General features: G+C 38.9%; 1 protein-coding gene and 1 long non-coding RNA gene across 4 annotated transcripts in view; one reads left to right on the plus strand and one right to left on the minus strand.

Annotated features, from left to right (window-relative positions):
* The window catches only part of pde2a (phosphodiesterase 2A), a 162,549-nt gene that overhangs the window by 63,636 nt on the left and 74,356 nt on the right, over positions 1 to 24,557 (plus strand). The gene's annotated exons all lie outside the window — the stretch shown is intronic.
* The window catches only part of LOC144033367 (uncharacterized), a 12,890-nt gene continuing 11,251 nt past the window's right edge, over positions 22,919 to 24,557 (minus strand). Inside the window, exon 3 of the long non-coding RNA XR_013287956.1 lies at positions 22,919 to 23,081. This is a non-coding gene — a long non-coding RNA (uncharacterized LOC144033367). The remainder of the gene's footprint in view (positions 23,082 to 24,557) is intronic.

Raw genomic sequence — 24,557 nt, forward strand, 5'->3', positions numbered from 1 at the left:
GAGCTTGTTGATCAAAGTTCCATCTTGACCTCAATGCATGCAATCTGTAACACAACGAAGAAGAAGAAGAAAAAAAAACAACAACTAACAGTGTTCAAATAAACAGTATGCAATTCTGAAATGGTGCAATTACTGGAAGGTGATCACTTCTATCAGATTGATCCTAAAATGCTCACAACCCATAGAGGCCTTATTTGTATGGCATCTGGGGATGGCTTTTGCTTCATGTTCTGTGTTTGCATTTTCATATCCTATTTGAACAAAACAACTGAGAAAACCATGAATATATTTGCAGACTTACCATATACTGCACATAGTGGAGTATAGTATATGTAGAATAGAGCCAACGCAGGAATGTGCCATCCTGACATGTTGGAATGTTTATCGTCACCAGAAACACGTTGCCTCAAGTTTGAAGTTTTCATTGTCACATTAAATTTCTATCAGATGTCAGCTGTGAAACCATGACCTAAAATATGTCATTAGTGAAGAAGGGGGATTTGTTTTTGGAGCATGCTCAAGATTAGTTCCACATTCTTGTCACACACTTGAACAGTGAACTTTTTGTATTCTCACTAATGACCAACATTAATGAAATGCCAACTCTGGTTACTTAATAGTTAATTTTTTTCCCCTTAAATTTGTAAAATAATTAAAACTTGGTTTGTAGTACATAGTTTGAATGTTTAACCCATTTTTAATTCACTCTGATTATGTGGCTTTTCCTCACAAAGTGATTTGAATCCCTATCTCAGCATTTCTAATGTCCATAAAAGAACTTCTCGGAGTGTAAAGTACATTCCGTTGGGGACGTGTGAAAAAGCAGTTAAAATGCAAGTTGATGAACTCAATTTAAAACAATTTCAGTTGATAAAAATAACAGTAGTCTCGGCATGCTTCGGAATGACACAATAGATCCTTTGAAACCTAACAAATGTGGATTTCACTCTTCCATTTATTTTTCAGTCATTCAGCTGTAGCTTTATTTGGCAAGCACTTGTGTTTCTGTGGCCCTACGTCATACATATATATGCACACAAACACATGATGTAACATGTACATTTGCTATTTAATATTGGGCAGTGGCATGTTTACACAAATTCTTTGAATGAAAGCATTTCATTTGTATTTTACATTGAAGTCATCATAATTTAGTCCAGGCTTATGAATAATTTGACCTGCATAGTGCTGTTTACTATTGAATATTTTAGAATTGATTAATCTATTGATTATTCATTCCATGGATCGACTAATTGTATTAATTTTAATTTTGCATTAAAGTATTACAAAAACATTTTTCCCTGATAACGGTTTATTAACCCGTGATTGGTGGTTATTTCATACTTTGTATTTATATAGTGATAAAAAAAAAGGGGGAGAAATGATGTACTGTATTACCAGTTCAGTCATTGTTTTCCAAAGTAAAAACAAATGTTTGCAAATGTCTTATGTTCATTAAAAACAGAAGATTTTTTTTCTTTTCATTTTCATGAAGCACTACTAAATTAAAAAATACTCCAAACGATTATTCAATAATTAAAATAGTTGTTGATTATTTTGATACTAGATTAATTGTCAATTAATTTTGACAGCTCTAGACCTGCTCATATCAATAATAATCAGCAAAAATATACAATAACTGTCAAGCATCTCATCTAATATTAAATACAACGTCAATGGCGGAGGACAGTTCTGGAGACCACTGAAGACTTGCCAAAAAAAAAAAAAAAAAAACCTTAACTGGTTTAGTGATACCTGATATTCAAGTTGGCTGCCTTTCACAGTGTCTTCATTTGGTGTATTGAAATTTTTTGCCTAGTGTCCGAAAGCTTGGTCTCAACCATAGGTCATGGGACTTCCAACAGGATGATGACCCAAAATACAGAGCTAAAAATATGAGAATTCCCATGAATAAAACATTGGACTTTCGCAAGTTCCTTTTATGTAAGGAGCTGAAACATGCAGTCTGGAGAAGGCACCTTTCAAACCTGAGACAGCTGTCGCAGCTTTCTCACAAGAAGTGGGCCAAAATACTTGTTGACAGGTTCCGAAGTCTCACTGAGCTGCAGAAATCGCTAGATTGCTGTGATTGCCTCAAAAGTTTGTGCAACAAAATATTAAATTAAGGGTACTATTATTTTTTTGTCCTATCAAAATTTCATTCAAATGTTTTTTTTATTACTTATTTTGTTTACAAAACAATTGTCTGTGCATTACAGTATGTGACAAACACTCTTTCCCCTCTTTCTTGCTTATTTATAAACAGACATCTGCTGTCTGTCATGGTACTGTGACAGTATACTCAATTGAACCATTTTGTACTGCTCTCTTGACATTGTAGATAAGATAAATACAACAAATCAATGGGCTCCAAGCAGCCGCCGTTTTCAAAGCAATGTATGGATCAGTGTTTCTCAACATTTCTTGAGCCAAGACTCACTTTTATTGTATTTAATTGTTGCGTGACCAGTTTGACATGTTGCTGGCATAGGACATCATTTGATGTAAGTTTTTTTTTGTTTTTTTTTTGTTTTTTTCAATTATAGGATAAACATTTTTGACAATATGTGACCTCACTAAACTAAACATGACACTGATTAATATTACATTTGTGGAATATGAGTTATGCAGCAAAATCCAGCCGTTTTAGTCCATCTCAGGGGGCGGCCATTTTGCCACTTGCTGTCGACTGAAGATGACATCACAGTTGCTCAGGTCTCAGGCAATGATCAATCACAGCTCACCTGTTTTATGAAGCTAAGCTGTGATTGGTTGTTAAAACAGAGACCTGAGCAACTGTGATGTCATTCTCACTCGACAGCAAATGGCAAAATGGCCGCCTTCTGATATTGATTTAAAAAATCGCTGGATTTTGTTGCTTAACACAATATTAACCAAAATAAAGTATTTAGGCTAGTTGGGTTGTATATAACACATCATTGTCGAGAATTTTTTGGGGAGTTGACTTCCCCTTTAGGTGAAGCACATTATCTCTAATGGTACATTACACGGGGGGGGGTGGGGGGTTCTCGCGGGGGGCCGGGTTCGCGGGGGGGGGGTGGCGGCCGTCGGGGGGGGGCGGCTTGTTTGGGGGGGGGGGGGGGGGGGGGGGGTGGAGGTATGGGTGGGTGGGGGGTTGGGTGCTGGGGGTCGGGGTGTGTTCGGGGGTTTGGGGGTCGGGGGTGGTGGGGCCTTGGTCGTGGTGGATGGCGGGTTTGGGTGGGGTGCGGGGGGGTCGTGGGGGGATGGGGGCTGGGGACCGGTGGGGCGCTGTGGGGGCCCGCTGGGCCTCGTTCTGCGGCCTTGGGCTCGGGGGTGTGGGCCGGGGCTGGGGCGGGGGTGTTCCGGGTGTCTGGGTCGGCTCGCCGACCGGTGTCCGCTCGGGTGGCTTGGGGGTGGCCTTGGTGCTGCCGCGGCCTGGGGATTCTGGGGTGGGGGGGGGTGCTCGCTTTGCTGGACCGCGGTTGACGGCTTCTTTCTTTGGTGGTGGTCCTTATGCATGCCAGATCCGTCGCACCAGCATCTACTGAAACTCAACAGAAGTACCCTCTCCCTCCCACAGCCCCTTGAATCAGTTGGTGCTGGTGTCTGTGGTTCTCACTTTGCTTTATCTATCCTTCCCTCCTTCCTCTCTTTAGTTTTTCCTCTGGTCACTTGAGATCTTAATTTATTAGAAGTATGAGGTTTCTGGGGTTGGCATAAGACTCTGGTTTTGTAACCACGCAGGAGGGGTCTTGTTGGTGCTGGACTTCACTTTGATGGATTGGATGTACTGGCTTCTATTGATCTCACTCTGCCTTATCGATCCTTCCCTCCTTCCTCTCTTTAGTTTTTCCTCTGGGCTCTTGAGATCTCGCTAAATTTGCTGGAATTTAGAGGCTTCCGGGGTTGGCGTAAGACTTTGATTTTGTAATCATGGGGAAGGCAGGAAGTGTTTGGTCGGTGCTGGATGTCACTTTGATTTACCTTTCTTTTCTCTTTATTTCTTTTTTTTTCTGACCTTTTCTCTGGTCTCCTGACCATTTAAATCTCACGACTCTGGCAAGATTCTGAAGTACCTGGTTAAGGCGAAGGGTAATGGGATATTTATAAGGTTTTAGGTGAATGAATGAGTATAAATTTATACGTATTTGCACGCACGCACACGCACGCACGCAAACGCACGCAAACGCACACACGCAAACGCACGCACGCACGCACGCACGCAAACGCACGCACGCAAACGCACGCAAACGCACGCACACATACACACAAAAAAAAAAAAAAAGAGCAATGATGACAAGACGTTGAATCGGTAAGACTACCGAATGAACAATTCTGAGCTCTAAGAAAAATAAAAAAAAATAAAAAAATAAAATAAAAATAATGGTACATTACACCATGGTGAATTGCTGTTCTAGATCACACTTTAATAAAACCACTTTGTCAAAACAGGTGATAAACTCAGTTGTTCGTGACAAAGCTGCCATAAGCGCTTTTCTTGATTAAAGTGCTACATTAGCAATGTTATTAATTGGCTAAAGAGACAATAAATATAGTAGGCAATAGGTCAGCAATGTAAAGGTCAGTCACCTTTGTCTGATCCCCGGCTCCATTCGTTTTGTTCTCCATCTACAGTCGGACATTTTCCCAGTGAACATTTATAATGTTAATGTTTATCCTGCCATTGATCAGCCAATCGCAAACAGGTGGCCATAGATGAATCCACAAGTACCAGTGTTCCCTTGAGAAATTAGCTTAAGCACTGCTGCGCGTCACATAAAAAGCTCATCATATACAAGTAGAGACGAACGGGTGGACAGGCTGGAGGCAGCCATGTTGAAGCATTAGATCTTAATAAAAAGCGAGGCAAACACATTGAAAAGAGAAATGTCCTGTAATATAATAAGCAGAATTGCGTTATTGTGTTTTATTTGCCTATTTTGTTACTGCTGCTTATTACTATGCTGACATAATCATATTTCCGGGTGCGATCAAAGCCTTTTCAACTTGTCAGCACCTGGCATTAGCATTGTAAGCAGGTATACACGTACACACACACTTGCATGTACTATTCTGGCACAAACTAAGACAGAAGGCTGCATGCTAAACAACATGTCTTTCTATTAAATCAGGCAGCGATGAGATGACATGTTATCCATTCCCACCACAATCTGTGTCTCAGCTTCAATCTTTTATCAAGACAAGACACTTTATAATGCGTCCGCTACCAACCTGTGTGAATGTGTGTGTGACAGTTATAAAATGAGGACCCTCTTGTCCTGCTCCTCAGGAAATGAAACTGACATTACTCATCTATCAAGTCCACTATCCCTCCTCTCATCTGTACGCTTTTCCTCGGCTTTACTTATTCTCCCATCATGTGAACGTTACTAGTCCCTGTACCTTTAGGGTGACCTTATTTTGATTTCCAAGAGGACACTCGGGCCAGCCGCAGGATGCTTAAATGATGCTCAGTTTACTCAAAGAGGCCATGGATTAGAACTATTTTGACATTTGCCTCTGCTGTATGGGTAGACAAAACAAAACAAAACAAAAAACGTGTTGAAGTTGTCTTAAAAGGGTGCCCAAAGACAGACAAATAATTATATTGTATATCATATTTGGGTGGTTGACTGGTTAGCACATCTGCCTCCCAGTTCTGAGGACTCGGGTTCAGTCCAGGCTCGGGCCTTCCTGGGTGGAGTTTGCATGTTCTCCCCGTGCCTACGTGGGTCTTCTGCGGGTACTGCGGTCTCCTCCCACATTCCAAAGACATGCATGGCAGGTTAATTGGGAGCTCCAAATTGTCTTTAGGTGTACGTGTGCGTGTGGATGGTTGTTCGTCTCTGTGTGCCCTACGATTGGCTGGCAACCAGTTCAGGGTGTACCCTGTCTACTGTCCAGAGCCAGCTGTGATAGGCTCCAGCACCCCCCGCAACCCTTCTGAGGAATAAGCGGTCAAGAAAATGGATGGATGGATGGATGGATATATATCCTATTTATATTCCATCCCATTTTGGCAGGAAGCAGTTTTCTCTGTCATAACAAAATACTCTTATCACTTGTAGCTGTCCAAACTCCCATAACTTTTTCGCAACTTCCACTCATGTCCATATCACATGTTGCAGGTCACAACATGCTGAATTCCACCTCCCATTTGTCCTATAAAACGTCAGTCAAATTCGGCATGCTAATGGGGTTCCCATTAAAAAAAAAACAAAAAAAAAACATGAAAACTGGTGATTTCCATGAATTTATACAAATTCACGGACACCTGGAAGGGTTGTTAAAAAGTGGACATGTACGGGCTGAAGAAGACGTTTTGTACCTTGTACCTCTGGTGACTGGTTGTACCTCTGCCTCAGACTTTCTGTTTGCAATTTTTTTGTCTGTCAGCAGAATTGCAAAAAAGAAAGACAATTTATTAGGTTATTGATGAGTAAAATTGATTTGTTTATCTCTGGCGTCTTAAATGATGAGGTAACTTCTGGTTTGGGTGCACAAAAGAGACTCGTTAAAATTGTTATATGCGTAGTCGGTCTTTTTGCAGTAAACACGTATTGGGCACCAATTCGCTGTGAGCGAATGTTAGCAACCTTCAATTGAGTTCTGACGAGAAATCAACATTCACTACCTTCGCAAACATTCGGCCCTCAATGGGATACTTAATACAGTATTTTTTTTATTTTATTTTTTTTAATTTCTCAACTTTGTCTTCTGCACAACCTTTTTGTTATATTTATATTCCTCATCTGTCATTGGGTTCAGTTCCCCTGCTTGCAGCTCTATATACTCACAAGTTTTTGTGTTTGCCGTTTCCTCCCTGTGTTTTTCCCCCTTGGACTTTCATTATTTCTCTCCCGCAGTCTTCAATCAATCTTTAAATCTCCTGCTTTCAATCATTCAGCCTTCTTCAAAACTTATCTTCCAAGCAAGCGTGTCCCTGAACACAGCCATTCACAACAGGGCCACTGAAGTGTGTTGAACCCGCCGATAAAAATCAATGCATTGTCAGGTTTTCAATTCTTGTTTTTCTAACCGCTTGAATGTACTCCACATTGTTTGATTTCAGTGTGTGTGTGTGTGTGTGTTGTGTTCTGTGATGAATGCTATGAATGAAGTCTGCCTGGGCTCAAGAGGGCGCTTTTGAAAAGTTTATACTTGAATTCCCCTCCCAAGGCTTACTTTTGCAACCTGCATCTGTAGCATTTTCTTTAATATCGATTGAAATTCATGGCAACTTTCTATTCTTCGACTTCCTGATCGTAAAATGACAGTACTGGTATCGGCCGCCATTGCAAGTACCGCTACCTGGTATCGGTACTTGCCCATCCCTAAAAATTGGTCACTACTAAATATCGAACTTTACAGACATTTTCATTCAATGATTTGGTGTCAAATTGGTTCAAGAGTGGAGATATAAAGCAAACTATTTTGTAGACGCATTCGTTGGCAAGATCCTGACTGCTGTTATGCATACACTTTCCAGTGAGGTGACCTCTGTAGTTGTAACGCTCAGCTTCTACCCCCCACCCCATGAAAGATGGACTTGCCATTGGACAAGCAGTATATGGGGCGGGATGTGGGTTGGCTCATTTCAACAAGACTAGAAATGGGATTTGCATAATAAGGGCATGTCTGCTTGAATAAAAAAATATAAGTTCATATAACTAACAAGCCTAATGAGGTTAAGCAGTATAGGAGCTAGATGGATTGAATCCTTTCAGAAAAAAAAAACGAACACTGACATTTACCGTAATTAATAGAGCACATTTTGGAGACTAAATGGCTATGATTCATCCATCATTACTCATTACATTTTAAACTCCATTTATGCTTACCCAAGGTTACAAATAAGCCTCAATTGATGTTACGTCGGTATGAATAAGTGCTGAAATTCCAATGCAAGGCGTCACTCACATCAGCAATGGAAATGTTCTCTTCAGTTTTGTTATTAGCTTTCCATTTAAGCTTTCGATAATGTCATCACTGCCCTGTGATTAATAGCATACATGCAGAGGTGGCCCTCTTTTAATGACCAGAACCACCATGCCATCTCTCATTAGCCTTTGGACTCCCTCAGCCAAGCTGTGGATGTCATTAATTTTGTCATGGCATGGACAGATACACCATTAACTGAAACACACACACACACAAGCCTGGTCTGGGAGGTGAGAAATAGAAGAAGTGCGTGGGGAGACAGAGAGGCTGAACGAGAAATTACAACTGGAAAAAAGAAAAAGAAAATGTTTTGAAAAGCATAAAAGAGTGAGGCCACTGCAAAGGTTAAGATACAAAGCGAAGGGAATGAGTTTGAATGAATTTGCTCTTCTTTTTCCCCGTTGGATCGTTGTTCCTTTTCTGTGATGTTTATCACCGTGGCAACTGTCATGTAGTCGTGTCGGTGTGGGGGCGATGAGAAGTGAAGATGTGTTATTTCAGAGCAGAAACAGTAATTGGAACTGAAACTTCAGACAAGGACAATAGAATTCAATAATTGCTCAGGCCAGTTTCGTGTTTTTATTCCATTGTTGCCTTGTGATCGAGATGTATGGAGATGCCTGAGTGTGTTTTTATGTTCCCGTCAAGGTATTTTATTGACAAATTGAACGTGAGCTCAATTAAATTTATCAAGTGAGTTCATGTCTTCAAAGCTTCTATTTCACATCATCGCGCATGAAGCAGGCATGGTGCGAAGGAGGCAATTAGAAAATGTGGGACAAACAAGTAACGTGTGAGTGTTTCATAGCACACGGCTCCATCACATAATTATTCTCCCATCAGGCATCCATCGAGTTCTCAAGAGAATTTGGTCCAGTATGTGAGGTGCGGAATTAGGACCCAAACGCAGACAAGACACAGTAACAACAGAGAGTAGGGCTGGATTCAGATGGCCTCGAAGAAAACACTTATATTATATTTTCATATAATATATAAGAAAAATTTTAAAATCTCAAAATTTTAACCAAGCAGATATTAATTTCAATAAAATTTGGTGTATTCAACTTTCAATGAAAATTCATTTAACTCATTTCTCCCCAAAATGTATAAATATGTTTAAATATTTTAATTAATTAATTTTAAATATTACCATGCTCCCAAAGACGTATTTATAAGTTTTTATGTTTTTTTTATGCTCGAGCATACAGAAGGCTTTGATGCCGCCTCTGAACTGAAGAGAATGGTTGAAGCAATGGAAGTTATTACAAAAACAGCCAGCAGATGGCAGCAGAGTATAAGAGATCAACCAGGGCCATGTTCAAACAAAGCACTTTCCCCACTGCAGGTTTATGAATGATGATGAAACTTGGTTATATTCTAATGCTAATTGCTGCAAAACGGAAACAGAAAAATACTTTTCTTTTTCCTGATGAAAGAAGAGAATCTAATCTTTCTTTTGGTAGGTTACATGTTTTCATAGCAATAGAACACAATATTCTGTGGGCCTTGCAAAATCAGTCAAATCCTGTAAAACAACTGGGAGCGAAGGGGTTTTTTCAGTGAAAATGGCTGCAAGTGAATGAGTTTATGCAATGATTCAATATCCGAGGGTATGGATAATTTGACTCTCAACAGCCTTCCCCTTTAAATAATTGAACAACATTCACAAAGTTAAAAACTTTTTTTTTTTTTTCCCTACAAATGTGTATTATCTTGTGGTGAAAATCCTACTAAATTAATTTGCGAACAAGTTTAGAGTTGACAGATGCTTTCCTAGAGAAGTGAAAGAGAAGCTGTGTAAAATAAATGATCTCTTAAATTATTTCCTGCGCAGCCTCAGATTCTTACGGTAAAAAAGGGCATGTTTGGAAACTGGACTGATTGGGTCCATGTGCGTGTGGGTGCTTGGATCTGTTTTCTGTATAAATTGAGAAAGTTCCAACTTTTGTGGAAGTTTTTCGAATTAGGACTGAGCGTGTGTGTGTGCGTGTGGGTAAAGAACGAAAGAAGATGCTCAGAGCTCATGCTTCAATGCATGCTGTTATTTTCCTGGCTGACCTCGCAAATGAAATGTTCCCTTCCCAAGCATATGTCACCAAGACCGGACAAGAAGTTCCAGGTGCTTATGGTTGAGTGAGAAAGAATGTATCATTGTTGGTATCAGATGCTCAATACATGTCAAGAAAGCCCAACACAAATGTGTACACCAACAGTAAAATATGATTCTTTAAGTAGATGATGTAGTTCAGGGCTATCAAACATATGGCCCGCGGGCTGGATCAGGCCCGCAAATGGGTTTAATCCGGCCTGCGAGATAATTTTGTAAAGTAAAAAAATAAAAAAAATAAAAAAATTGTAACGTCTAATGACTAATTAATCAGCCGGCCACAAACAAAACATATACATTTGTAATTTCACAAGCAGTCCTCAGATAAGCAATGCAACTTGTACGGGGAGTTGTCATCCTGGATGTCATTATTTTACACACAACTTAAACTATGGTTTGTTTAATTATTATTATTTTTTTTGTAATCATACACTGACATAAACATGTTAAATACGACACAAATTCAATTACAGGTAACACAAATAGATATGACAAGGATTAGCGTCCTTATAACATCATTAACTGCACCACACAATGCATTGTGGGAACAATATATATGCAAAACAGATTGATTTAACACGTCCGGAACATATACCGGCAAAGTGTTGCCGCATTCCATTTGTTATTTTGTGGAACAATATGATTACAGTTGAGCTCCGTAATTTAGGGCTGGTCCACAAAAATCTGCGTATAAATGACGGCAATTGTCTTTAAGTTATACACCGTTATTTTCCTGATGCGGCCCACTTGGTAATATATTTTCCTCCATGCGGCCCCTGAGCTAACATGAGTTTGACACCCCTGAATTGTAGATATTATTATCACTGTTCTACTCAGAGTTAGACTGAAAATTCAGTGTGCTGTGTCACTCAATATTGATGTTCAAGTGACAAATGACCTCTCCAGCTGTATGAGAAATTTTCATTATGTCAATCTAATGTGAGATATCGCAGTGCAGTGATGATTAAACAAAATGACACGCTTCCTTGTTAGGGACTGCTGCTTGACTATTTTTTATTTTTTTTTTGCATTTTAGAGCACAACATCATCATCAAATAGTCAGAAATCCACCAGTGATGATTTGTTGTTGTTGTTTTATAATTAGCCGTGACGATGGATGACTGTTCCTATTGGCCTCTTCACCCTATCCAAATCAGCTCACCCAGCTCACCCTATTTAACCAAAATCTTAATCACTGATATGTCATGCCGTGCAAGTGATACTGAGCACAATAGAAACTATTAGAAAAGTTAAAGAATACAGTCTCATTAAGAGGGTAGAAAGAAGTAAGAAAAATAATTATGCAGGCCATAATTCCTGTCACTTGCTGGTAGAACTGTGCTATTCTTCCCCTCCAACCCACTGCAGCTGTCATGGTAACGAAATGAGGGGCTGCTGCACATTGAGCGATGATTTATATGAAACCATTTTTCAATGAAAACAGATTTTTTTTTTTTTTTTTTTTTTTTATAAATGGGACTTTAGGCCAAAAGGACTACACCATCCACCCAAGCCGTTTCTAAACACTAACACCAGTTTTGTGTGAAGGAATGGACAATGGTCACAACCAAAACCAACAATGGCGGACCAGTTGTGTGCACTTAATTTGAAGACTTAATTGTGATAGCCTGCCACTGTCTTATAAATAGGCCTTGTGATTATTAGCGCTGCTGCTTGCGACAGCATACTAAACATGGAGGCAAGATTGTATGAGTGAGAGAGAAACATACCGAGGGAACCATTTTAATGAGGCTGTGTTTTAATTTAACTTGCCAGGGTCAAGCTCTGTTCACTGTCTTTTGCGTGAGGCGCACACACAAAAAAATGGTGCAGTCTTTTGACAGACCCCCTGACACTTTGAGGGCTCCAGTTGGTCCAGCAGTGAAAGCTAGTAGAAGCCCCCCCCTCACTGTCAGTAGCACATTAACAACAGCTGGGGTGAGATGAAGCAAGACAGAAGGTGTGATGAGTAGCAGCGGGACAAAATATCGATATCACAATGTATTGTATCATTATGCACTGTACCGTAGCTTGACACCAACATTCAGTATTGACATTCATTCATTCCTGTAGAGTTACATCCAAAAATAAACAATTGCATTTTTCTAAATGGAATTCAAATGAAGTACGACGGTAAAAATACTTATTTGTAAGAAAATGAGTTCCTGTTTCTATGGTCTTGTGAAGAACTGAGCCGAAACAAGCTGATGTTAACAGCCACTCTTGGTGAACATGTTTTGAATAACATTCCTCTACCAAGCTGCAATACCCAAACAATACCCAAAAGAGATGACTTTTCTGACAAGGGGGAAAAGTCGCAGGACTCACTGACTGCTTGCACTAACAAACAAAAACAAGCCTGTACTGCTGATGTAAAGTTTTTCAATTATTAAAACTGCATTATAACTTGAAACTGGTAGACAGATGATGCCTAAATCTTAAGGTTGCAACTAGAGCTGTCAAATAATTACTCTACATTTTTCACCAGATTAATCACATCTTAGAATTTTGATTAATCATGATTAATCACATAATTAAAAAGGCTTTTTATTAAAATGTTTTGCCCGCTAAATTGAAGAGCACCTTATGTGTTAATTCTTTCTACATTTAATGTTATGAGGACATCTTCAACATTTTTTGATCCACTGCACACACACATCCGCCTCTTTTTTCTAATCAGTTAATTACTTGCATAATTTAAAATGACCCCAACAGGTTGATATGAACAAATATTCTGAATATCATATGCAATCATGTACCGTATTAAACTTTTTACTTTAATGCTTTATTTATTTATTTATATTATTTAGTTATTTTTATTGCTCAAACACAACCTGTTCTACCTTGAACATAACCATCCGCTGTCACGCGAAAGGATCATCTGTGGTCAAAATTAATAATGGGAATAATCTCAGCGTTAATACATGATTAATGCGATAATTTTTGTGATAGAGCAATGAGTCAACACTTTGACATTGAGAGCACTGGTTGCAACAAACTATTATTTTAATAATTGGTTAATCTGTCCGACTATGTTGTCAATTAATCAGTGAATTACATAAAAACATGTTTTCATTTCCATCCCTTTATTAAAAGTCAGGACGTTATTTCAAATTGACAGTGTAGAAAATGCACAGACAAATTATTTACACTTTGATTCAGTGATTGGCTAAGTTAGTAAAATGTTGCAAATTTTCCACAAAAGACGAACATGGAGGAGTGCAGAAATCAGAGAATATTTTCTGTTGAATTTAATGGTTATGAATTTATTGATTAATTTATTGTCAAACATAATTATTTATTAATTTGACAATCTATTGGTTGTCAATTAATCATCTCTCCTAAATATAATATTGTGTCTTCCCTGGCTGTGCCTTCATTTTCAAACATTAAATATGACAAATTAAAACACATGCAACATACATACATTGATGACTAAAACATCGATTTACGTTTTGTAATGGAAGCAGTTTGAGAGTATTGTATACTGTAATTAGCTATCAACCATTTCAGGGTGTTCCCTTGTCCAAAGTCAGCTGGGATAGGCTCCAGCACGCCTGTGGCCCGTGTGAGGATAAACGCTATAGAAAATGAATGGAAGGGTGGGTGAATTGTGTATTACATGAATTACTTTGGATTTGTACAAGTTTTCTTTTTTTGAATTGTATCCTTCTTCAGATTGCTTACACAATTGTGATGTTATTATGATTAAAATACTGTAAAATCATAAGAAAGTAAGTGGTTCTAAATCCTAGTGAAGAGTGAGGTTAAAGGAAATCACTTAAACTAAAAACTATGCTAAATGTGTACAATAAGTCTGATCAGCTACAATTTCAGAATGTGCATTCCATCAAACTTCCATTGTATTACCTAATGCTAGACATGAATTCCATCAAATAAAGCCGTGATGGCCACATTGACTTTAATTTGCTTTGTTGTGATAGTTTATATTCTATATCGGGCATATATGATGGCCGAAGAATCACCAGTGCAGCAGTAGCAGCTGCTCCTCTGATTAGCTCGGCAGAAATCACATCTTGCGGCGTCGAACAGCTGCTCGGGACTTAAAATGAAGAGTTTCCTTCAATTGTGCATTCTGTTTCTGTGCTTTAGCTTGTGTTTTCAAACCACCACAAGTTTCCTCTTGTGTTGCATTTCAGTTTAGCCTCAGAGATTTACTTTATTTTTCCAAATAAATTGTTTCTCACTTGGATTCAGGTCATTCCCTCCAACTGTCACTACCGTTGTACACTTGTTATTTCGGTGCAAGTGAAGAACTACATACACTCGGTTTTGCCTGTGGGCAGAATGCCTTTGCCTTGTTACATTTTAATGCTATTTTAAGGCTGTCAAACAAAGATGCAGTTGATCGATATCAGAAGGTAGTGCTACGGAAGAATGTAGCAATTTATTTCTTCTTAGATAGTTTCCTTTATGTTCTTTAATTTTAAAATATTAAAGTAATTGATATTGTGTGGATTAAAACCTCACTTTAGCAGTGTGTGCGTGTGTACATATGTGTGTAAGTTGAGCTGTTGGCTTTTGCCATCTTGAGGCCTGAGGTAGGTCTAAATGTTTTCTTCAGCTGAAAACATTTGCTACTCATGCCGACAAGTCTTTGCCTCGGCTCGCGCTGCCTTGGGCAACTTTGTGAGACTTTGCCACATCCAGCAGCTGCTTGACCTTTGGTCTGAACAAACCAAAGATTTTCGAGACGTGTCATTTCATTCAGTTATACATTTTTATTCGCATTCATTAGCAACCCTCTCCTTTTAATGGGCAAAGCAGTACTGCTGTCAGTCATAATGGTGTCATGAGAGCACAAGATTGTTTCCTTTACAAGGCAGCACCGTTGATGCCAACACCACAAGCACCAATATGCTGTGGAGGTTATGCACAGATAATGTAGTTTCTATAATTAATCTCAGGAGAGAGGAAAAGAAATATCTGTACAAATGTCATAATCAAAAATCAGAGGCTAAGCATCACATTTTTTTACTATGTTACTGCAAAAAGTCTCATCATACCCATAGGCACACATAAACTGCCACTTTCCCACCCCCTCACTCCCTATCTCTCTTTTGCATGGTTACTACATCTACTTTTCTGCCTAACAGTTTAAAGTGAGAAACTTACGTTTGCGAAGTTGAGTCCCCTATGGAAATTCCTGGTTGATGTTTACATGGAGTGAACTGAAGCGCTGCTGAAGATTTGAAGCCTTGAAATGCTCCAATGATGCTTAACATATCAGTAAACAGCTTGCCATTACGTTAAACAAAAACTGTGACTGTACTGTGTTCATCTTCAGAATCGGTCTCATCGGCACGTACAAATGAACTTTGTTAGTGTGGGCCACGCGAATGTGCCCATATTTGGAAGTGCTGATTTAGAAGCCTGCCAGGAAGTAAAAACTAAAGCTTTTCCCTGTGGTCTTGGCGAAAAGTAGACCACACCTTGACAAAATGGCCGTTAACTGTAAATTACTCCGCCAAAATAGCAGTAGATTTCTAAACTAGCCCTTCTCCAATGGGAATCATTTTCCTAGCTTTATGGCAAAAAATATTATTTAATTTGGTTTGATTGTTTAACTCACATACACAATTTATGAGGTTGACGACGGTGCACTGCTAACTTCAGTGTGAAAAAGAGTTTAAGAGCTGCACTAATCAGTAAACTTGTACAGTGTAAGATTTGTATGAAAATGTATTATTTATTTATCTGAAACTTCAGTCTTATACAGGTTGTAATCTGTTTCATGTTTGAACAGCATTAAAATAAAATATTAAGGCTTAATGTTCCGTTCATATAACATTTTTCCATGCTTAAGGTGTGAACCCTAAGACGTTTTGGTAAATATTTTTCCATCAAAAATGGATATTTAAAAATCGATTCGGCCGCCTATTGAATCAATTCGAGAATTGCGCGATGTAATATCGCGATATATTGCCGAATCGATTTTTTAACACCCCTAATATATATATATATATATATATATATATATATATATATATATATATATATATATATATATATATATATATATATATATATATATATATATATATATATATTAGGGGTGTCACGATTCGCCAACTCCACGATTCGATTTAAATTTCGATTTTGGGGTCACGATTCGATTTTTTTTTCGATTTTTATTTTTTTTTTTTTTTCTCCGCTCCCCCACTTTATAACACAGAGGCATATGCTTCTGTAGGCTAAGGCTAGTCTATGATCATTGGTTCTATTCATTGTACAGTAAATCTTATTTCAAAAGATCGGCTACATATAGGTGATGCAATTTCCATATTATTTTTGTGTAAATTTATGTAATATATGATAATTGACATTAGGCAGGAATGATCAAATTCAAAGAATTTATTTACAATATAAAGTTAACCGTCTTGTTCTTACTGAAGTGTAAAATAAAAAATAAAAAAACAAAAACAAAAAGTCACAGTGGGTGCCTGCCATCTATTGACTGTTTTTGGTTACAACAGTGTGCTGTGCGTTCCTCTTAAAATAATGTGCAATGTGCAACAACAACAAAAAATATATTGTATCCAAAGTCATGGAACAAATACAGCCTGAACAAACTATATCCCAACATTTACAGTTGCTGGGCATACTGTAGCGTGGTTCAAGTACACTAATTAAATGTTTGAATCCAGCGTTTTCCAAGGCTGCAGGTCTGCTGCTATAAATAGACCTATGGATCTGGCGTTTCGCGCGAGCTGAAGTGTGTGGAAGTTTCACTGTAAATGAGGATGAAATAGTTGGTTGGACCGTTGTTTTCCCACTTCTAGTTGAATTTGATAAATCTAAATCTTTGTGATGCCTGCGTAAATGTCCCGTCATGTTTGTCGTGTTTCCCGTTGTTACGGCTGGCGGCTCGGGCCATTCAGTTTGAATGCGCCAGCGCGACACTCTGATTGGAGGACTGTGCCAGCGCGACACTCCGATTGGACGACTGTGCCAGCGCGACACTCCGATTGGACGACTGTGCCAGCGCGACGCTATTGTGTATCCGTGTATTATACCCCTATTGGTTATTGTTGTTTCTCCTCCGTTCTGTCAGTTCTGTCAAATGCGGTTATTATTTGTTCACCTTCCACTTTCACTCCCTTGTCAAACCCCTGCCTGAAATTTCAATTAAAACTACTCAGATGTTAAAGTCGACCCGTGTTTATCTACTCTATATTTTCTGTTATTGTGTTACTTCCCTTCCCCTTGACGAGCCGGGCGTAACACCGTGGCCGAGTACAGTACGCGCACATAGCATATCTTGCAACTGTGGTCTTTTTTATCGACAACGTGAACGTTGTCGACATAACTCACCGGGAACGCAAAATGTTTCCAAACTGGTGACGAGAGAAGCGGGAGCGGCTTGAAGCACCATTGCTGTGTCTGTCCGCGCTTGCCATCATGACTGCAGGAGAAGTCAGCTAACAAGTGCCGTTAGCTAGTAGCTGAATGGCTGCGTCTCATTTGCTTTCCTGGGAGGTGGCGGTGGCGGCGGGCGCGGGGGGGGGGCATCGAATCGTGTGTCCTCTCTTCTATTTCGATGCTCGAAATCGTGACGTAATTTCGATCGATTTCGATAAAAAATCGAAATCGTGACACCCTTAATATATATATATATATATATATATATATATATATATATATATATACACATCTTATGCTAAATTTGAAGGATTTCAGGTTTCTGTTCTATTAAGGAGCGTGAAGGTAAGCTTGTGGTTTAGAGTAGAATTTTAAGTATTGATCTGTGCTGGAGCTCCCCTCTCTGAGAGCACAGAGGCAGCTTTGCTGTGTTTGTAGAGAAAATTGCTCCAAGGGCTTTACATTATGAGCACTTTGTTCCGCCATGTAGTTATCAGCAACCGCTGAAAGATTTCAGGCCAAAGTAACTCCAGAATTTATAAGTTTGAATGAAACGCAATGCCAATGCATCCACATTCTATTATACAATACAGTGCCTCCTTGAGATAAACGGTTAATTCATTCTGTCACCACACGTGTAACTCAAAAACCTTGTATCTCAAATCATCTTTCATCAGTGAATTGAATGAAAATGCAAACAAGGGGATAAGAACAACACCATTTATGTTGTTGCTGTTCAAAAAGATCTTGTATCTAATAATAGTACCTAATAGCAAGCAATGATTTTCTCATTTACAAATTCCAAGCTAATCAATAATAAAAAATAGTTTGACACAAGTCATGCACAATCCAGTTCTCATGCACCTGCTGTTGTGTATCTGCTTGCCTTCAATCGTTTACGACTCCAGCTGAAAGTACGAATGCATGTTTAATCATGCAAACTTTGCATTTGTACATCTGTGACTTGCCTTTCTCGTGTTCTCGTGTATGTACATGCATGTATGCGTGCACCGCGTGTGCGTTCCCAGCCTTCGGTATGGGGGTGTCCGTTATTATTAGCACCTGTCGCCATGGAAACTATTTCAGATACACTAATTGGCTTCATAACAAGAAGAGTGGGTACATGTTGAACTTGCAGAGAAACAGAGAAATGGAGAGAGAAAAGGAGGCAAAAAGTGAAAGTGGAAATACAGAGCGATGAGTAGACAAGATGGCAGAGATTGTTAGCGGTGGTTAGAGAACAGAAGAAAAAATCCCTGGTTATCTGCTTCTTCTTCTTCTTTTTTTTTTCTTTTTTTTTTTTTTTTTAAAGCACGATATTTACACGAGGGCAGGCCCAGTGGTTTGCACTCACAGGTACTTGATTGTCAGTTTGAATACCGTCTTCGGTCTTCCCCTATGGAGTTAGCATATAGTGTGACCATATTTTAATTTCCAAAAAAGGGTACATTTGGTTGGCATCGAGATACATAACTTATACGCCACCATATATTATAATTAATGTATGCTTCCTCTGTTTGAGTCGATAATAGGGATAGGGATTGGTGTGGCCGATTATCGGCGCCTATAGAGCATTTTGACGAATATCAGTATCAGCCTTTTTTTTTTTTTTTAAATCTGAGGCGATAAAAGCTAAAAAGTAAAACATTTTAATCTCAGGGAACTATTTATTTAATGTTTCAATTAAAGCATCAAGAGATGCTGCTGACACTCGGAATCTTCTGAAAAATCTTGTTTTTGTTCAACATTAAAACAAAGGAATGTGAAAGTTTAAGATTTTAGGATTTAAATTTCAGGAAAAAAAATGTTTACTGCACAAAACTATAGAGAGTTAAGGAGTTTTCCTGTTGAAGTTTCCATTTAACTTTTTAAGACGTACTGATAACCTTGGGAGGTCCCTGAACATTTTGTTTGAAATGTAAAATTAAGTATGTTGTCTAAGTTAAAAAAAAAAAAAATCTACATTTTGAGAAGTCTGAACAATTGTTCAATAGACGTGCTTTACGACATTACAACAAAGTCAAGATTGGCATTTGTATTTTAAGAAAATTTGACACCATTTTTTTTTGCCCCCTTTTTTACTGAAAATGAATATTGGCTCCAAATATTGGTTATTGGCCTCCTTTACTACTAATGATCAGCATCGGTGTTGGCCCAGAAATTAAAATATTGGTCTATCTCTCATAGCAAAAACAAAAAAAAAATAAAACACAACTCTCTTCTATTTATAGCCCAACCTTTTTTTTTCCCTCTTGCGATCGACTGTATTTTTATTTTTAATTGGGGTGGGGATCGAACCCGAGCCGCTACCATGTCTCCAGTTTGCGAGCTAAAACACCGACACAGCTTTGGACCTTATTATGAGGTAGGCCAATGTAAAAAACTGACCCTTTTTTTCTTTCTCCCACATTCCAAAAATGAGCGTGTTAGGTTCATTGAAGACTCTAAATTGAAACTGGGCTATTGTACTAGCATAAAAGTTGCAGTTGTAAGATCTCTTGTTGAACACGATGCAGTCTGCACGCCATCAACGTGACTCCACATAGCTTGTTTTCCTTCCTTCGGATACACAAAGAGCTTTCGGGCTTTGTTGTTCCTCCTAACAAAAAGCCTTTTGTTATTTTCTCTGTCGCGTCATTTATTTGTCTGTGTTTGCGTTCTAATCTATGCAAACATGGAGTCTTTTGACTCCATGAATGATTCTGTCAGCTGTTGACACAATATACCCGAGCACCGGACTCAAAAAATCCTCTCCGAAATCACTCAGCACTTTCTTACATTTTGCACCTCGCCGCCAACTGGGATGACAGCCACAGTCGCTCTCATCCGAACATGTTCAGCAAGACAATCGCTTAATTAAATGTGACTTAGGCTGCAAGCTGCACAGACAGAAGAAAACGTGCCGTTCCTCGACTCGATGCGACACCAGCGTTGTCCTTAAACATTGTCTGGCTGCGAGCGGGACCGACATGCCGGTCCATGCATATTTGAGGCACACAGATGGTCTCGGCCCTGAATATGGATGAGGAATCTGACACCGCAACTCAAACAGACAGCATGAACAAGAGAAATAAAAAAGGGAATTAGAGAGAATAGCAAGAAAAGACGCAAGGATCAATGAGTTGAAACCTCAGGTGGAAGCTCAGCCGTCAATACCCGCATTTGATTTTAATAACCTTCTTCTTCCTCCTCTCCAATCCCCTCTCTATGAATTATGAGGCACAAATGAGGACTGTGTGTGTCTGCGTCATATTGTGGTTGTGTTTGTCTAAGAGTGGGCTTGAGGCCAGGAGCGAGCGCAAGGTGCAGTGCAACAGTGGCTGCCACAGCATCTGCCGAGCCAACACTGTGAAGGTCTCTTGCCATACACACAAACAAATATTTCGCAAAATAGACAGACACAGCTACACGAATGCACACATGCGGACAGGAAACACACAAATGTACACCATGTTCAAATGCAAACATTCCAGTGAATAAAACATCGTACTCAGACGCAGCTATATTTTCTGCGTGTGCGTATGTGTGTAAATGGGGGTTAATGGGGTGTTTAGAACAGGTGATCATTTTAAGACTGGTCAGCTGCAGTACGTCTCCATGATGCCGTTTAGTGGGCGGGAAAGATGGGGAGCAGGCGATCAATGTGAAGATGCAGGGATGAAGAAAGGGTTGAACATCAGAAGGAAATGTAAATTCAACCATCTTTTCAATATAAAGGTAGCAAAATACTTGGATACACCATGTCACACTGCTGGGATGTTTCTACAAATGACTGAGGAACTATGGAATAAAGAATTCATCCTTCACTAATTACATCTTTTTATGTTACTTCTGAGAAATTGCAGATGATTATGAAGGGGGATGGATGGTATTAAAAATTAAAATGTTATAATTACACGCTTCAGAGTAAAGGCTGGAAAGAATATTTTCCTCTAATTACTAAATAAGAGATTCGATGAATTAGGAAGTATCTTGATAAAAACAAGTTCCAAGTAGTTCTCTCGTCGCAGACGAGCTCTTGGTAAGACGCTGCCATGTTAAAGTGCAGATATTGCAACGTCACAGGGTTAGCCTTTCAGAGACGTTTATATTGAGCATTTTCATTCCGTTTGGCCATTTGAATTTTGTTACGTTAAAGGTAATAAAACATGATCAAATATAAGGTTCAATTATGATGCTTTGCTGCTGTCTTAATGAATATAACAAATACATAATTGGTTTTCCATTTTATATATAGTAATCTTAAGCTTTGTATGATAAATTCATGTTAAGCTAAGTGAAACTGATTTAAAAAACAAAAACAAAAAGATAAGATCAACTGTAATGTAAATTTGAGAGCATTTACTGCACGGACATCTCAAAAGTCAAAATCAAAACTCAGGACTCTATTGTGATTTAAAAAAAATACTATTACTGTTATTATACATACTTTATACTTCTTGTACATTTTTCATTCATTTTCCAAACCGCTTATTAATGTATGTTTAAGCTTATAGGTTTGTATACAGCAACGCCTGTTCTTAAAGCGCTTTATAAATAAAGTTGAGTTTGAGTTTGAGTTTGAGTTGAGTTGAGTTGAGTTGAGTTGAGTTGAGTTGAGTTGAGTTGAGTTGAGTTGAGTTGAGTTGAGTTGAGTTGAGTTGAGTTGAGTTGAGTTGAGTTGAGTTGAGTTGAGTTGAGTTGAGTTGGTTTGAGTTTGAGTTTGAGTTTGAGTTTGAGTTTGAGGTTGAGGTTGAGGTTGAGTTGAGTTGAGTTGAGTTGAGTTGAGTTATAGGCCAATCCTCCAGGTTGACATACAGCGCAGCCTATCGTAATTCATTTCCATTTGTGGTTCAGTTTAGCAAGTAGACTTTCTCTCCAGCGTCCAAAGAACTTATTAGTTTGCCTGCTATTTCATTGTTCAAAGTTGGATGTTCTCTGCTTCAATGTGGTTCCACCCAAATGTCTGTCAAAAGTGGAATTGATTACTCCAAGCACTTAAATTTTGGTGTTAAATGCACTAGCTGTGTCAGTTTTAGTTTAGCTTATAAATTAGCCTGGCTTCATCGTCTTTCGTCATCAACCCTTCGTGATAATGATATGATACTTCTCAGATGTGTAGCCTCTTCACCACCACGGAGCTGATTATTACTGACCCACGAGTGCGTACGCAACATTTATAGCCAAACTAGAAGCGAGCAAAGTGTGTTGCTAGCTAGCTAGCAGATAGCTAGCTAGTGGCGTAAGTTGCACCAAGCTTGCCTCCAAGGTTGACCGCCTATGTCCCGTGCATAGGTGACATAAGCATGTCGTGGCTACCTTGATGTACATCTATCCAAACCAGCGACTTTTTGGGAAAGTCTCCTTAGTTCTTAAAAATATTCAAGTCTATGATTCTCAATTTTACAGTTCAATGTGTTTTATTGAGGTGTAAAATCCATATTTTGACCTGCAAATTGCGATGTGTAACCGCTTATTGCTATTAGATGCCTACAATCAGCCAAATTGTCAAATGTTGGACTTTCAAACATTTTTTCGGATCCCTCTCTGATATATCTGCGTGGATGTTTGGCCTGGTGGGATCTCTGACAAACGTGTGAGTAAGCATGGTGCTCGGTTGAAGCGCAATGATCCCTCTTTTATCTTTGCTGCACCTGTTGGGCTGCACCGCTCTCATTCTGCAGACAACCTGTGGAGGTAGTGAAAGCTCAGGTTCACGTGAAAAGTCCCCTGGACAAAGTAACAGCAAGCCACCGCATAAAACACCCCCCCAGAAAAGCTAACCAGCTATCGCACAGTGTCTTTCTTACCAGTGTTTTTTGTTCAAAGGTCCTTTTAATATTTGGGATATATTCTTCACTCCATGCAACTAACAGCTCCTATTAAACCAAGCGGCCGCTGTTGAGGCTTTCTGTGAAAGCGCATAGACATGTAAACACTTTACAGACACTCTAAAAGCTTCTAGAGGGAATGATTTTGTACTCAAAAGAAGTAGTTATATTTTGCCAAGTCAAACATTGCCCACGATAACTCATTTCAAGGCCTTTTGGGTTTTTGCCGAGTGGAGACTGGCAATGTAGTAAAACCAAAGACAGCGTTGGAGTGGAGTGCAGGAAATCAATCTAAAGTGGTCTTGGCACCACTGCAAAGTATTGGTGATTTGTGGCTAATGGGCTGAACTAAGCAAACGCTCCAGTTATCTGCAAGGCTTAAATGCTGGCTTCCGTCCCTGTCTCTTCCCCTTCTCCTGCCTTGTATCAACCAAGCTAACCATAAAATGGTCACCCTTAGGGAGCTCCTTGAAATGTCTGCCCGTTCGATTGAAACAGGCACAGTTTCACCTTCGGCTCAGGCCTTCGGGGACTGCTCATATCTGTGCTAGTGTGCCTCGATTACTTTTCCTGCATCTCTCGTCTTTATCAGCAAGAGGGAGTTGAAGCAGGGGGAGATAGATTTCAGGTTCTATGTACGGCCAAGATAACATTTTTCAATGCCACTCTATTCCACCGTGACGAACAAGACTTTGCATTAATTTGTGCGCATGTCTCGGACTTCCTTCATGCAATCATTATTATTCTTCACGTGGCGCCGTTTCCTCCGTTGCAGCTTTTTTTCTTTCAAGTTTGGTTTCTTTGGAATCTTCATTTATTTTCCTTTAACAAACTGAATGATCCTTCATCAGCCTCAGCACAAATCTATGATTCAATTTTCACACTTCTTAGTTTGTGTACTTTTTTTAAACAGATGTTTGCAAATGTATTATTTTGCTCAAACATAAACGATAGTCTTCTTTCATAAAGAACTCCAGAAATCAGATATGCTGAAATCAGAGGATTTGGACAATTTTAAATAAAATTAAAAAATGTCTCCAAACGAGAACTTGATTATTAAAATAGTTGTCAATTAATTTTATAATTGATTACTTGTCGATTGATGGATAAATTTTGACAGTGCTACAATATTTGTCAATATTTATGCTATCAATAGTATAAAAAACTTGAAAATTTATTATATAATGTGTGATTAATTTGCAATTAATCACAAGTTAACTATGTATATTATGCGATTTATTATGATTAAAAATTACAACCGACTGACAACCCTAATATGGAAACAGTATGTTTGTGTGTGCATATACAGTACAACGTGTACATAACATTAGTTT

This window comes from Festucalex cinctus, chromosome 13 (genome assembly GCF_051991245.1).
Source record: "Festucalex cinctus isolate MCC-2025b chromosome 13, RoL_Fcin_1.0, whole genome shotgun sequence".
Lineage (NCBI taxonomy): Eukaryota > Metazoa > Chordata > Actinopteri > Syngnathiformes > Syngnathidae > Festucalex > Festucalex cinctus.